The 17,084-nt window shown below is 42.0% G+C and overlaps 1 long non-coding RNA gene across 1 annotated transcript in view; it reads left to right on the top strand.

Annotated features, from left to right (window-relative positions):
* Nucleotides 1-10,093, top strand: part of LOC111873062 — a 38,499-nt gene extending 28,406 nt beyond the window's left edge. The window contains exon 8 of the long non-coding RNA XR_002844345.2: nt 9,597-10,093. This is a non-coding gene — a long non-coding RNA (uncharacterized LOC111873062). The remainder of the gene's footprint in view (nt 1-9,596) is intronic.
* The last annotated feature ends 6,991 nt before the right edge of the window (nt 10,094-17,084 follow it).

Genomic DNA, 17,084 nt, shown 5'->3' with positions numbered 1-17,084 from the left:
CCTCCCCCACACACATCCGTATCGTCTCAGGGGGTGACCACAGTGTTCTGCCTTAAATTGTGGCGTATTTCTAAGAAATGGGTGCTATGTACTGTGCGAAAGCAATCGATTTTACGAGAATAACATTTTGGACAACCCTCTTCTAAGAATTCCAATGGAATGTGTTTGTGTGGCCAGCTCAGGGCAATATGATATTATATACAACAGCACACATCACCTCTCTGGTGTTTATTACTTCACAAGCAAAGCAAATACGCCATTGAGTGACGAAACCGCTACAAGAAGCAACACGAATTTGCTGCAAGACAGGCATATGTAACGATGACTTATCTCAGCTAAACTCGTTGGCTTAGTATACTCTGTTCTTGTGACAACAGGCCAGCGAAAAATCTAACAATCTACAGCAAAACCATCAATTATTATGGGCGTTATAACATAGGTGTGCAGCTGGACGAAACATACACGCCGAACCCCCCCAGACGATTTAAATCCCTGACGAAACATACACGACGAACCACGGCAACGGGTTAATGTCCCCCGGAGTGTATGTTTCGTTTTGAAGATTGTTCTAAGCTGAAAACGGTTCCCGATGCGTCTGAATTTCTCAGCGATACCCTTGACATACGGAATGATTACAGTGCCACAGTATGTTGTGTCTGAGGAGGGACGATTTCTTGTCGATGGCTTCAATACAGCGTCACAGTTTGTAGATTTTGATTCCAAAACTTTTTTTTTTTTTTAAAGGAATGTACTGTCTGAAAACCAGCCTCCCTCTGAATTTGACAATTATTTCATCAACAGACAAATCTTCAGGATTATATTTTTGATATGGTTCATTTATAATATCGAAGATGGTCCGAATTTTCCATAGTCATAACTGTCGGCATTCCTGTCAATTTCTGTATTGTCATCTGCAAAATGAATGAAACGAAGAATGTGAAGAAAACAAGGGTCAAGTTTCATTGTGTTGCTGTAGAAAGGCATGTAAAATTGCTCAGCAGTTGACGAGTAATTTTTTAATCTGTCCCTTGTGTCCCATTTGAATGATGATTCCTAGAAACAAATCTCGGAGTTTGTTACGTAAGGGTGCGGAGAAGGTCCGTCTTCAAGTCTGTCTAGGTCCTGGTGATAATATCTGTTAGTCTCTTCCACCAGCAGCTGGATAATTCCTGCGAAGTAAAGCATGAAAATGCAGACTTGGGAGGAATCCTTATTTATGTGTGGCGCTTCATTGAGATCTATCCCCACTGCTCCACCGGAAAAATGATTCATACCCCTCCTGTCATGCTGGTGTGGTGGTCCCCAGGTTGTCGATGAAGATAATGGTTCTTCGTCTATTTCACTTTTGGAGCTTCTGTTGTGACCACTGTCAAAATAATTTGTATCTCACAGCTGCCTTTCAGTTTCATCTTCCAAACAAATTGAGACCATTGAAAGTACAGACGACGACTCAGGTCAGAGTATGCAATGTGGACTACAGGAGCCTATAATCTAAGGTCGCAAGTATGCTACAAGGAAGACAACATGTGTAATCCGAGAATGATTCAGCAGAAACAAATATAAACTTTCCCTCCCACTAACTGATAATGCCATTAGCCAACATTTATACTGCTAAAACTAATTGTGCAGGAGGTATAGGCTGAATTGTAGGAAAACTCTCAAAATTAACTCTTTGACTGGCGCGAAGGGTATTTAAATCCCACCCCTGTCCTGGCAGGCCCTTTAAACCTTATGTCGCTAAAATGCATGTAGTTACTTTTTCCTAAACAACTTCAACAAAAAATTGGTTTTTAAAAACGAAATTTTCAGGAACTAATTAAAATACAATATATTATGCAATAAATTCCTTTCCATACCTCTTTATTAGTTTTTCTTCGTGTGATAAACATTGAAACATGAAAGTTTGCAGAGAGTCACACCACAGCCTGCACACATGATACTTGTTTCTTTTCTAACCTTGTGCTTAGCACTCACGCGACACTTTCTCAGGGTACCATTCTTCTTATTGTTACTGGGAGGAACATGGACCATTTTGTGAATTTTCAAGCCACCCTCTAGACGATTTACTGGCTCTTTCACTGGTGGCCTTTTCAAGGTCGAGGGCGGAGGCGTGACTGCACTCTAGTCTGACGCAATAAATTCGTCATCCACTTCATTCCTTGACTTTTCTCCCTCTCCACACTGTTTGTTTGGTTCAGTCATTTTTCTACACAGTCCAATATAAAATCTTTGAATCTGTAATTTCTCTTCTTGTATTTTTCGTTTGTTGTGTTCTTTTTGAATAGAATGAAACTATTCAACCGCAAAGACATGTTTTGTCCATACCATGGGTGTGAAATAGGGGCCTAGTGGACAAATATTCTTCAATTTCAGGGCGTTTGTCGATTCCTGTCATGAACACAATTCCTAAGTACGTCCAGATTTAATCTGATGTGACATAATTATAATTGTGTTTTCGAGAGCGAGTGCTGGTGAGCATAGCGATTGGTTTCAGTTGTGATGTGATTTACCAAGTCGTCATCCAGAAAAAATTTTAATCCATGAAAAGGGAGGCATTTTATGTGTTATATAAATTTTGATCCCGAAAGTATTAGCAAATGAAAATATTGGGAGTACAAAGTCTCCGTACGTTCATGAGATGGGCGTGTCAGGCACCGCACTCGTGGTAGGTAAATGTTCATGATTATTGTCTTGTGGATCATTGTCTATCACTGATTTATTGTCACTATCAACTTCATCCAATTCAGGAATCATTATTTCATCACCACTATCATCATCAGAACAAATTTCGTTCACAACATTTTCCAGCTGGTCTGTAGGAACACGAAGACACTTGCCGCAAGAAGACATGGTGAAACTGAATGAATGTGAAATATTTTCTGACCTTTTCCTTCTCAGAGGGTTCTGACAGTAATATAGACCCCCACAAAGTTTACAAGGGTTCTTTACAAACATGCACAAAAACTATCGTATATATGTCTTTGGTTGATGAGTGCCAAGAAAGCAAAGAAGGGAAGAGATTGTCAAAGCGTTAAAACACGCCAACGCCAGGGAACGGCTGGCATCGTCCGGGCGTTAAAACACGCCCGCGCCAGTCAAAGAGTTAAAAAGAAATTGAATCGGTGTAACAATTTTTACAGATATTAAAATCTGTCAGTTACAATATCTGATTCTATATTCTTTCTAGATAAAAGCAACGGTAATATTGTTCGTTTACCACAAATATTGTGTAAGTTAGAGCATTTTAGTAACATGATCACTAAGTTAAGGCCAGGTTCAATGACTCATAAAGGTGTGGTATATTTTAATGCAAGAAACGCAATACAAATGTAATACATGTTCATATTAAAAAAGCTACTGATGAATTAAAAAAACGGTTAGCACTTAGAAACAGACAACTTTAACAACTTACACAGTTTACAAAGAAGTCTTCTCAGGCCGTCAGCCATGTCATTGTTGAGATAGTGTCTGAGATTTCAAAGACTGAATTTGTCTCCATCAGGGTTGATGTGATAGTGTTTTATTCACATGGGACAGTTTTGCCCAAAGCTGTCTTGCTATAATGAATCATATTTTATGTATGTTCATTCTGTAATGCTGGGAAAAGGTGTCCTAAACACCTTCTTCCACAGCCCCATTTACTTTATCAGACCTGGTTTCCTCCAAGGGAGGTCTCTGATCTGGTAATGTTGGGTTGACGAGAGGAGGGATTGTCTCCTCGTCAGTTATTCTACGGTCAACTGGGAGTGGGTGAATCATACCCCCCCCCCTCAGAGACAGAGTTGGATGATACTGTATCTGACACAGGTTCTGCCCGGCGCTGATCATTCAGCACCTCAATAGTCCCCCGTGAATATTTTGTAGCCGATCCTCTGTATAGTAGTATAAGAGTCCCAGTCTATGAATAAGATAAGCCTTTGGCCTTTCGACTCAGATTGCTTCTCAAGTACCCTCCAGTTCTCCGTATGAAGTCCTGGATTGAGGTCTGCAATCCATTTCGGAAGCCCTTCCTGATTATGGGCACTTTGTCCCTAATCTGGAGAGCCACAGGCTTGTGCAGGTTCCTGGCATCAGTAGCCTTCAGCCTAGCTCCTGATTTCAGCCTGTGGTTGGTCAGCACATGCATAAATAAGTGCACCTCCCACTAGTCTGGGATTTCAGATGTGGTAATTTTCCCTTTGGAGTCCTACGTAACACCTCCCCAATGCTTTCAGAATGGAATTATGGTCATCTTTGGTAAGCTAGTCCGCAGGAAGTTTCCTTGAAGATAGCTACCTTTATGTTGGTCAGACCCTGCTTATGAGTCCCCGGTCCCTTAAAAGAGTCCCTGGGCCTTTTTGGAGTTAGGCAGTTTCTGTAGGGGTATTGCCCTCCCACCTTGGCCTCATGAAGGTACCAGTGGTTGCTGACTGCCTCCCGTTCCTGCTATACTTTCCCCAGCTCTTTTTCAACTTCTGTCTGGCGCATCCAGACAAGGCTTTTTTCGCTAGACGGTGTTCACCTACTCCAGTGACTAGGTATCCCAATTCTTCTCCTGCTGCAGGTATGCTAGAATTACTACCCCCCTCTAGTGGTATGTTGGTACTACTGACTCCCAATAGAGTTTTTGGTTTTGCCTTAGGTAGGTTCCGAACCATTAGTTCGTCCCTGCCTTTGGCGGGAAATACACCAGCAGGTTTGCTGGCTGCACCTGGGTCCCTTAGTGGTAAACCAGAGCCCCCCCCCTCCAGCTGAAGCGTTTCTCATGGGGATTCCCTTGGAGGTGTGTCCCTCTTCAGTTTAAGGTCCTTACGACCGCTTTTGTTTTTGGTTCCTTTCAAATTGGTCCCACGAGTTTTGGGGATTTAAAGGGTCGCCACCCGCAGCGCCCCATAAAGGATGGAAGGCATAAATACAACGGGTTGCTGCCTGGTGCCCTCAGGGGATCGTTCAAGACACTGGCTAATTACCAACCCAGTGCCATGCAGCCCTCAGCACACTGCCTCACACCTTGGCTTATCTGGTTTGGTCCTGTAGTAAATGAAACCCTCAAGCCTCCAGGACGAAGAGTGCGTATTCTGGTGGAGGTGGTATCCTAGATGATTGATGGGAGTGCGACACCGGTTAGTCATGAGGTTGCGACCAGGGCAACCTACGTGAGAAAGTCGCCCCTGGGGGTAGCTTATGAGCGCCCCTATTCCCCCCCTCCACATGGGTTGGTCAAATCATTTTGGACTGTTGAGCCCTAAGGCTTGCGCCACCTTATCGGTACTCTAGGCCCTAGAGTCTAGGGAGACAACTCAGATAGCTGAAGCTACCCCCATAGGGGTGCTCTCCTGCATTTGTCCCACGTACACCGTAATGAAACCCAAGAGTTGTCATGCCACCACATGGGAGGCTCTGGTCATAAAGCTATCGCCTTTTATGGGAATTTAGCCACCAGCCCCGGAAGGGGCTGTAGTTGCCCGGCGGGACCACGAGGTGTCGTCCTAACGCATCCCTGGTCCATGATGCATCCCCACCAAAGACAACCGTGGTTCGGCCAACCTCACCGAGGATGGCATCATTACCACCTGTAACATGACATAAAAGCGTTACCCGGGACACGACCCGGGTTAGGAGGATAACGTTTTTGGTCAAGCGATGAGATTCCCTGGGGCAGGCATGTCAAACTCAGCTTGTACAGAGGGCCACCTCAGCCCTATAAATAATAGTCGAGGGCCGCACTTCAAAATAGAAATATACATTAGATTTTGATACAAGGAAATTTAATTGTATTATTTACAAATAATTTCAATATAATTACCTAAAGTTGAACACTTCTATTTTGTGTATTTTTACCTTCTCTTTCACAACAGAAATAAGCGATTTCCCATTTTTCTTGAAAAACACGGCGTTCATTTTCAGTACTTTTTTTTTTCCCTACTTGAATTTTTTAAAGTGACATTGCCCCTTTTTATTATTATTATTATTATTATTATTATTACTATTTGTAGAGGGGGTGGGTTTCCCCATGCACTGCGACTAATAGTCTATTGTACGTCCCCCTTTGATATTCTACCAGTCGCCATGCCCTGCCATTACTGGTGCTTGCTAACAGGCCTGTCCTGCCAGCGAGGTCAGCTACCTCTGGCAGTAGTACCAGATACTTCCCCCTCCTCCCATAGGACTTGTTCCCTGAATTTTTCCGCCCTTAAAAATTGCACCACCACCGCCGGGTTTGAACCCATGTACCTTGAGTCATGAGGTGGGAACGTTACTCCTAGACTACAGAGGCCGCTGACATTGGCCTTTAAAAGTTACTGTACATAGTTGATGATTTAGTGTTTAATTATAACCTTTATACATTCATCACAATGTAACATCACCTGTCACTGTGTGAAAATGAACTGAATGACAATGTACAAGAGACTACTTGACTAGTGGGAAGGTGTACCTCGTCTCAGTGGTCATAAAAGTGAAAGTTTGCCAGCAGCCCAGTAGAAAATGACTGGGGGTTGCAAGCTAATTTTGTAGAAATCCCTTGCACTTCTCTGTCATTTGCCACGCTTCTTGCATTCTTACTACGCCTCCAAAAGGAATTCTTGGAAATAATTGGGGTGGTGAAGCTGTGCGGATTTTAGTGAAATACAATAGTTAGTCCTTCACGAACTTTACAAACCGTTAGTTGGACAAACCCTTCTGCAATTCTCAGGATCACTTTTCCTGCAGTCTGCTAATTTATGTCTGCGTGAGACTTCTTGTCTTCTGGTCTGTTGGAAAATTGCCTTTACAAAAAATATTTCTACCAAATTTTTAATGTTGATTTTAATATCAGTTAGCTCTAAAAGTTGAGGGTTCACACTTTGTGGGTATGGGGACCGCGTGTTTGACATGGCTGCCCAAGGGCTTAACAGGCCTTGCTCTGACGAAGAGGATTTTGGCAAACAAGTGCTCGGATCACAGCTCGATGTTAATAATACACTCTGTTCACGATACTACACAGTTACTTGTAAGCAAGTAGTGCCTTGAAGACTTTAAGGTTTACAGCATTTCGTAGCTACACAGCAGAAGATGTATGTCAGTCACTAAACTTGTTAATCAGAAGAATTTGAATTTGAAGTATTGTTGCCTTTTACAATCTGACTGAGTGACCCACCCTCTGCCTGAGAACGGTGTTTATATTATTTGGACTGAAGAGAGATTAAGTGAGAGGAGGTTGGAAAAAACTGCATAATGGGGAGCTTCATAAGTTGTCCTCTTCTCCAAATATTGTGACATGTTGCGCAAAGGAGAACCCCCCCCACCAGCAGTGACGCGGTGGGTGAGTCAGCGCTCCCCTCCCCCTCCTCCGCACGGTGACGCAACAGGATTGTTACGGTAGTAACAGCGGTTACTACCGCTAGCGTTGCTAGCAACACAGCGCCAGGCAACAAGGGTGCCTATTACGTGGCCGTATTGTCCGATCGAGGCTACATAAGGAGCAGCGAAGGCTATTCACAGTTAGTTGTACTGTGACAGTCAGCCAGTCAGTGCGTTACCAACGAGTTCTCAGTTCGCAAGTTACGAGCTACAGACGCATGTGCGATAACCAGCGATAACAGTTATACTCGGAGTGTGTAATTTAGGGAGACTGGTATAGCTCCCGCGTTATTAATACTGGAAGACTCTTGAAGACAGTGTTAAGAGATTGTGTTGTAGGGTTTGTAAACTGTGGAAACCCGTAACGTTGTGATAATTAATTGTAGCCGTTATTTGTAGATTGTTAAATAAACCAATTAACCATCTCTACGGCGTCTTCAGTAACGAAACACGTTACAATATAATTAGAATGATAAAATCAAGGAGGATGAGATGGGAAGGGCATGTAGCACGAATGGAGAAGAGGAATACTTGCAAGATACTGGTGGGAAAGCGAGAAGGAACGCTCAGAAATAGGTAGTACGCCTGTAGGCTATTTGGGGTGAATAACCTTAAATTGGGAGCAGTGTTACATGTACACCCATTGCTAGCAACGAGTTGCTAAACTAGTTACAGTGAAGGCAAGATTGTTGGTTAGGTTGACCATATTCCCTTCGGACAAAAACGGGACTGGGTATTATTGGGCCGCTCTGATGAGCAACCACCGGCAGACTATAAGTTTGTAACAATTCAAGCATGACAGAAACCATACATACAAGGTGTGTCCCAAAATTTTAAATTTATTGATATCGGTACAAAGTGTTAATGTTCTTCAAAGTACTGTCCATGAGCATTACACATTTTTTCCACAGACTCTCCCATGCCCGGTACGCCTCCTCAAATGCCTCGACGGGAACCTCATTTAAAGCTGGATAGAGTGCAGTCTTGATCCTCGGGAACAAAAATAAGTCGGCCGGAGCTAGGTCGGGGCTGTAGGGCGGCTGCGGCAGCATTGCCACTTTGTGCTTCGCCAGGAACTCCGGACGAGCAGAGACGTGCGGCTGGGCGCATTGTCATGGTGCAGCCGCCAGTTAGCGGTGATGTCTTCTGCACGCGGATGACCCTTTTCCTTGATCTTTCTAGAACATCCACGTAGTAGGGAGTGTTGACAGTCTGTCCTTGGGGTAAAAACGCTTTGTGAACCACACCCTTGGCGTCGAAAAGATGATGAGCATTGTTTTCACTTTGGATTTGCTCATCTTCGCCTTCTTCGGTTTCAGGGAAGCCGAGGTGTGCCATTCAGCACTCTGGCGCTTCGTTTCTGGGCCATAGTCAAATGTCCACGTTTCATCACCAGTAATAACACAGTCTAAATAATGAGGTTAAATTTCCACACGTTCCTTCAATTCACTCACGATCAACACTCGATTGGCCCTTTGCTCGTCCATCAACAATTTGGGGACCAGCTTGGCATACACCTTTCGCATGTTCAATTCGTCCACAACGATGCGATGCACAATGGTTTTTGGAATGTTCAGAGTGTCAGCTAACAACCGGACAGTCATTCGACGGTCAGTATTCAACAAATCACGCACACGAGTCACATTTTCATCGGTTTGGCTTGTTGATGGCCGTCCAGAGCGGGGGTCATCTTCCACTGCTTCCTGGCCCTCAAGCTGCTTCACCCACCTTGTAACTTGCACATATGATAGAGCAGATTCCCCGTAGGCTTGCTTAAGCCTTAAGCTTTTTGTTTAGCTTTGTGCAGAACTTGACCGCCCAATGTTGTTCGAAAGTATCTGCCATCGCACGCCGTGGCGTGGTAACAAAACACAGGTGCACTAAATCAGCGATACTGACGCCTCCGATGCTCGAGCAGATTGACCTTGGGCGCGCTGTGAAGCTAAAGGCCTCCCCCCCTAACCCAACCGGTTCCAGCACGCTCCAACCAGTAGGAGCGCGGGAAAGAAATATATTTCATGACTTGGGACATACCTTGTATTTTACGCTGTGGATGTAGAGGGCTGCACTTGGTTGTCGTCATTATGATACCAAGCGTATTTCTCTGATGAACTTTACACAACAAATTATGATCTTTCAATATCATGTCATAGAAGTGAACACACTCCATGCCACAATTTAGTCTTATTACGAACATAGCTCTCAATGTCTCAAAACTTAGTTGGTATTTCTCCTTGGTCCAGATAGAATTCATAATAGAGATATTCTTTTTACAGATGCTGTGCTTCCAGAAAGGCAAAGAATTAAACTCTACTACGTTAGAAAAATCATGGAATTCTAGGCATTTTTCACTCAATTCAGAAAAAATTTGGACCCATCTGTCATACAGCAACATTTTCTTGATTCCATGCATCCAACCGCCTCGCAACTGTAGGTTTTATGAGGGACCACTGACCAAATACGCGAACTTCATCTGTTCCAGTTCTGGTAATAAATTCCTCATTCAGACTCGTGAATTTCTTTCCATACAGGTATCTTCCTCAGCAACGCCCACTTCTGTTTTTCGTAAGTTACATTTCCACTTTTTTTACATGATCCAAGCTGGTTTCAAAGAAATTATGAACTACAAAAACTTAACTGAGTAATTTCCCCTGAATCTACCAACTTTCAGTTGCTTTTTGACATCAATTGTGAAAAGTTCACATTTTCTGGATTCTAAATTGTTAACTAGGCTGTCTATGTTCATGGCTACTTCTGTAGCTGAAATTTTATATTTCTCGATTAATGTATGTCTGGAGTGTTGACACAAAAAATGTTAATGAAGTCAATCATTCATACATACATAAAATTCTGTCAATTGATGTACCCAAGGACAAAAATATTTTATTTCCATGCTCCATTAACTTCGCATTATTGTTTCCTGCAAAGTCACAAAAGTTCTTAAGATTTTCAACCCTTATGCTATATATATGAAAATATTTATACACTTTGACAGCAAAACTTCCAATGTCTATTCGTAAACAATCTACAGCACACTGGAGACAATTGTGTATTGTGTGCGCCCCACAACCAATACCAACAATTTATCTCCCAAGTTGAATTTCCAATTTTTGCCACATATTGTTTTTGCCAACTCTTTTGCAACCACCAAAATTAGTGTTCGTGTTTGCGCACAATGCAACAATCTTATTTTGCAAAGCAAATTTATCACTCAGGCACTTTGTAGGTCGGATGTTTCTCCTGGCAAGGAAGTAAAGCTTATAATTTTTACTTGAACACCACATGTTGGCAAAAAATACCGCACAACAACAGGAAATAGTTTGATGCATATAAACTGATGGTAATACTTTTAGTTTCATTCAAGTCCTTAACTACTCCATCCAGTATGTATGGCGATAAAACATTGGTTAATATCGCTTTAAATTTTGTTCGTGCTGACGAAATTTTAGGTTCATAAATCTTCTTTATTAATTTAGATAAATAGACATTTGCCCTAAAACTTTGGTTGTGACACAGCATGATAGGCAACAAGAGCTTCACTTGCCGCAATTTTATTGGCTGCACCATCACCATTATCACTTTCAACAACAGTGAATAAGCTGATAGTTTTGCACGAGCTCAAAGTTTTTTCACTATCCTTATGTTTCTGGCTGCATAGATGTTGATTGATATCACTTACCTCCGTGAACAACGGAAAAATGGACGTTGCAGTGTTGGCATACAACTTTCGTACCATCTTTACACAATTTGTCCAGTTTAATAAATTTAAATTCTTTTTTAAGATCGACGTTGAATGTGCACTTTCGTCTCTCCGACATTTTGAAAGATTCTCAAGAGCTAAGAAAAATAGAATAGAAACTTGCTGCTGACTATTGACTGTTCAGTTCACTCTACACTGGCAGAACAAAGACGAAAGCTAAGCGAGTCGCCAAGCCACAGCCTATGCAATGATGCCCAGCGTGGCTACATATGAGGGGTCAACGAACTCACAACTGTTGCCAAAATGTTACATGATTCTTCTTTAATTTAAACAAAGTCCTTGCAGATATCGAGCGATAAATTTCTGTGCTCCGATGATGAATCATTGAATCTTGACTTACAAATGACCAGTATTTAAAACTTATTTTTTATTAAAACGGCAAAACTAACATTTTTATGAAAACGACGGGACGGCCAGAAAACAAAAACCTTCGTATGGTCAGCCTATTCTTTGTAAACAGTCCATTACTATGTTACGCAAGAGTAGAGGAGGCCGTGTTTTCTGTATATCCGGTCGATGTGCCAATAGACTGGTTGGATAGCGATCGTGTGATGTGTTTACTGTAGGTCCGTGTCTGCCGAAGTTTTATATGGGAGAGTGAAGCTCGTTTGCAGTCAGTCATAGCTGAGAGTCCGAGTGAAGGACGCGAAGCCGTTATGGAAAGGAGTTGTGAGGATTCAGGTGTGAAATATTATTAATGTTGAAGGCTTTATGTGTACTGTAGTACATTGATATCTGGAGTGTGATAGTGGTAGTTCCTATGTTCAACTGCGTTACCAGGAGAGGACTACTGTATGTAACAGCGAATTATAAAGTGTAGATAAGCGGAAGCACTTACTGATTACCGTATTTACGCATGTATAGGCCGCACATTTTTTGCCAAAAATTCAAGAGGACAACTGGGGTGAGGCTTATATTCGAAATATTCGAAATCACACTTCATTTAAAAAAAATTATATTCATAATTAGTAATACAGGGTGTTCAAAGATCGAGGAAACCGGGGCAGTAGCGTAGAGCGAATGGAACGTTTCTCCGCGACTACTGTGCCCCTCCCTGCTAGCGAGAGTGCAGTCATGTCGCTGATACCCTTACATCAGTTTCTGTACATGCACACATTTATAAGAATACTGTAAAAAGATAACACAAACTTACCGTGCTTTATAACAGGTGCTGAAAGTGACTCCCTTCTACTTGCAAACATGCTTCGCATCGCATGAATAAATTATGTGACACTTTCTGAAGTTGGTCCACGGTAATTGAACCATATTACTGTTCATCACTTGACTCGTTACTGTCGATGTTGCTCTCGCTCGAAGTTTCGCTGTCAGGTGATGTCAGCCATACAGCGTCATCTTCGGTCGTGCCCATTGCGTTGGAAATGGATGTGACTTTAAAACTTTTGGAAATCATTTCTTCTGGTATGGTGTTCCATGCAGCCACAGTCCACTCACACATTTGACTTAAGTTTCTTCAATCGTCCAGTCGGCATCATCTCCGTGGAACCGCATCTCCAGTTCCGGTAAAAGCGCCGCAAATGAGACTTGAAAGGACGGTTTATTGACACGTCAAGTGGTTGTAACATGCCAGTCGTGCTTTTCTGCTCCTGTAGTCTGCACATGCACTGTTTTCNCACTGAAAATCCATCCGCCCGTGTATTACGCACGTATCGCAAAAGTTTATTTTCAAGTTCTGGAAATTTAGCTTTCTTTCCGCGGAAAGATTGTAGATTTTGTGACGTTTTTTCAAGGGCATCTTTCGTTAGTATCCATCTTGGCACATTTTTTTCGTCAACGTCGAATTTTCTCCCTGCTGCTCGATTTCCGTGTTCTTGTGCATAACGCACCACTTGAAGTTTAAATTTAGACGTATAACCTGCCCTTACTCGACGCATGTTTCACTCAGAACTAACCAGGCAAGTCAAGTAAAGGCGAAAAGGTTATAACTCCCCCGCAATGCCTTTGTTCCGAGCGGTACCGTTATTTTCGCTAGTTGCGAACTTAGGAATGTTAAATGTTGCCAAATTTCGGAATAATTTCTACTGCTGAAATAATATTCCAAGAAAATTATTTATTCTATAATTTCTGTCTGAAAATTGTGCTGCCGCCTATACACGCGTAAATACGGTATCATTAAGATAACTTGTAACCTAAGTGCTAAGGAATCCAATCATCCAACTAGAAACCTATATTTTCGTCACGCGTACTACCCTACACGTGACAATATAATGTATAGGTTAGAATCTGTCTTTCAACAAGGCCATGACATCAACATTAAAACTAATTATCAACTCATAATCCATTATTGCCTTCTCATCTCGATCAATGGCACACATCCACAGCAGTTGATACAGCGTCATTTGCGTGAGAATCAGTCCCACCAAGTGCTTGTTTCTATCAATTGCATTGACTTCGAGAGTTCACGTATGAACTATTTATACAAAATAAGGAGCTCCCCTTTTAACTTGATTTAATTTTCCTTTACTTAATTTAATTTAGTGCAGAACAAAGAACTGCCAACATCTAACACGATTAAGCTTTCAAACACAGCGACATGAAATGTGAAGTCAGTCGGGTTTTAATGTGAGCAGACGTTTAGCCATAAACTAAGCCATAATTTGGCCGCTGCACAGCTCAAGCGGTTAGTCGGTGGGTTCGATCACGGGTCTGGTCAAGTGGGATTTGTGGTGGACAAATTGGCGCTGGGGCAGGTTTTCTCTGAGTACTTCATTTCCCCTGCCAATCTTCGTACCACCAATTGCTCCAGAATCACCCTCACCTATCATGTTGGGCTGGTACAATAGGGCAGAAGTGGCTGCAGTGGGACTTAGTCCCACCCCACTATCATTAAAAAAAAGCCACAAATAAATATTTCTAAATCATTCTGAAATCCACAGCTACATTAAAGTAAGCTTACCTTGAAAATAACGACGATAATGATGGCAGGAACATCAATATAGAAATGGGCTAATAATTGCACTGCCTCCTTCCTAGTAAGTTGCACTCCTTACATCGAAGACAGGAGCGGCGGAACGTCAGGGGCTCTCATGTTATATTCACAATGCTCCCTAGATATAGTAGGGACTCCAAGCCACAGCAGGGTGACACTTCCAATCGACAAGGCTAGTTCACAATAATAAAATAATTTAATAATAGAAACACAGTAAAACATAATACAACAATTAGAACTTAATAGAAGCCGTGGGCCCAAGAACATGCACCCTTTAACCACGTTTGTCAATTACCTTACGGCTTGCCTTAACTGCTGCATCAGACTACACTTAACAGCCCACGCTTACTGCTTAGTAACCTTGTTTACCATCATGCTACTTCAGTAGGCACAAAATAAACCGTAACTAATATTTATTGCCCACTGGCTATTCGTGGAAAGTAACCCAATGACGTAAAATTAACTTAGACCATTGCTGCCACACTAACCTATATAACAAGCAAGAAAAACCCCCGACGTGCGTTGCCAGCCAACAGGCCCAGACATAATTTAGAATTACCTTCCGAAACAATTTGAAAATATCCCAGGCTGGCAGCGTACGTCCGATACGCTATGGATTCACGCAGCGAATAAATCTTGATCATCATCATCCACTAACCGGCTTCTTCGGAGCCATTATAGGGGGGGACGGGGCGAGGAAGCGGAATCCCGCGTGGTACACTCCAGCACGGGGAGAGGGGGTAGGGATTATATATATATATATATATAATTTATTATACTGTAATTGGGTTTTAGCCCGGTGGCAGTAGTACACAATAGGACACAACAGACAAGTAACACACATTACACTGACAACACGTTCAAACAAAACAAAACACTAAGGACATCCTACCACAGTGAATACAAACCAAATACGATTAACAACTACAACAATTACAGAGAAATACAAACAACTGCGACAAAAACNCATCCTACCACAATGAATACAAACCAAATACGATTAACAACTACAACAATTACAGAGAAATACAAACAACTGCAACAAATACAACAACAATTACAGAGAGAGAAAAAAATGCAACACCCAAAACACAAACAAAAGGAAACCAACAGTCATGGATGCATAATGTCATGTACTTCACTTCACTTCCCTTCCCTTCACTGCAATTTTTTTCTTTTTAATTATTTCCACCCCAACTTCACTTCGCCTCATTTATCACTTTCCTAACCCTTTGTCTAAAATTGCTCGATTTACAGGACAGAGTATGTAAAGCATCTGCAGGTAGTTGGTTCCAGTGCTGTATGGTCCTATTTACAAAGGAGTATTTCCCAATATCTGTCCGTTGCTTTCTACTCCTAATTTTCTTGCCATCATCACCCCTGCTCAGATAGCATGGTGTTTCTAGTGTGTCACCTATAGCCTTCCAAGCCTGTTCTCCCATGTATGCTTTGAAGAGAGCACATATGCGAGCTATCTTTCTGTGCTCTGTCAAGGTTTCCCAGTTCGATTCGTTCCTATGGTGTGCAAATTTAGCCGCTTTCTTTTGCACCCGGTCTAGCGCATTTATCTGTCCCTCCCTGTAAGGATCCCAGCACGCCGCCCCATATTCCAGAATCGGACGCACTAAAGATGTGTATGCTAGACTTTTAGTTTTGCTATTTCCCTTTTTTAGAATATGCATTGTAAAATGAAGTGCCTTCCAGGCTCTTTTCACAGTGTAATTAACTTGATCAGACCAGCTTAGGTCGCTGCGTAAAATTATTTCCAGATATTTACAGCTGCTAGCTTCTGGGATTACTGAAAAAAAAATCCCATTTTGGGAGCTCCAGTTGAACAAATTCTATCAGAGTGGCAACATCAGGACTCTCCTGATTAACATGCCTGGAAGGCATGACGTGGTCCAAGAGCCTTCAACATTTTTTTTTTATTTATAGTTATTGACAATCTGAAATATACATTTCTTTAAGCCAATGTGCTGGCTAGTGTGCAGATTTACAGCTTAATGCACACCTTACATGACGTGAGTGGGCGACATCCATCGATGTTCACCTCATAGCCATAGGTCTTGAGGTGATTTGCGTTTTAGACGTCTGTTAATCGGTGGAAGTAACGGGACGAATAAGTGGGTTGTCATGTTCTTTAAGTTTGTTGACGTAGGTAGAGCTGTGTTTTACGGATAACTTCCTTGACGTGCTGTATTTTGAGGTCAGTATGTAGAGTGCGGTATGAGATTTACCAGGGTGCAGCAGGTATGGTTCTTAGGATTTTTGGTTGTGAGTGTTGGATGATGTCGACTGTAGATTTGTTATATTTTAACGTCCTGTTACACTGATTGCAGCATGCAGATTCAGGGGTCTGTCATCATTTTGGAAGCAACACAAATAGACTTAGGAAACAGTCCGGACATTACTGACTGTGGGACAGAAACTTTCACTGAAAATGAAATATTCTCACATACAGACGTGCAAGCTCAGCTCAATAGTCGTGAAGTTTTTGTAGCTTTATTTCTCTCTATCTTTTCAAAAAGTAAATGGATGCCCATGAGGGAAGTTTCTATACCAGTATATCCAACAATAACATAAACATATACAGGCATGTGACATTTTGCCTGAAAGCCAGAATATTGCAGTGCACGGTCGTCAGTAGTTGTCCTCTCTGCATAACTTGTGGTCCGACAGCACTGCCTCCAAGCTCCTGTGTTGTGAATATTAGAGTTAATTTTACCGACCACACAACACGTTTTTATTACTGTCACACTACATGTTTCGACCTCAAGAGGTCATCCTCAGATGTACGAACACAGTTGCACAATCAGACGCAATCACATTCGTTTTTCCACTTATTTTGATCCTGTGTCCTGTTCAGGCCCACGCTCAATAATGTGTGTCAAGTTCTTATAAAATATAAGTTAAAAATACAAATGTTATAAGTTAAAATTTAAAATTTTAGTTCACTGTAACTAGTTATATTATTACCACTTGGCTAAAAAGTTCATGAATTAAACTTCAACTCATCATATATATGGACAAATACCGTCTTAAGTGCAACAATTTTAT

The sequence above is a fragment of the Cryptotermes secundus genome, unplaced genomic scaffold (genome assembly GCF_002891405.2).
Source record: "Cryptotermes secundus unplaced genomic scaffold, Csec_1.0 scaffold119, whole genome shotgun sequence".
Lineage (NCBI taxonomy): Eukaryota > Metazoa > Arthropoda > Insecta > Blattodea > Kalotermitidae > Cryptotermes > Cryptotermes secundus.
This window is presented reverse-complemented; position numbering and strand designations above follow the sequence as displayed.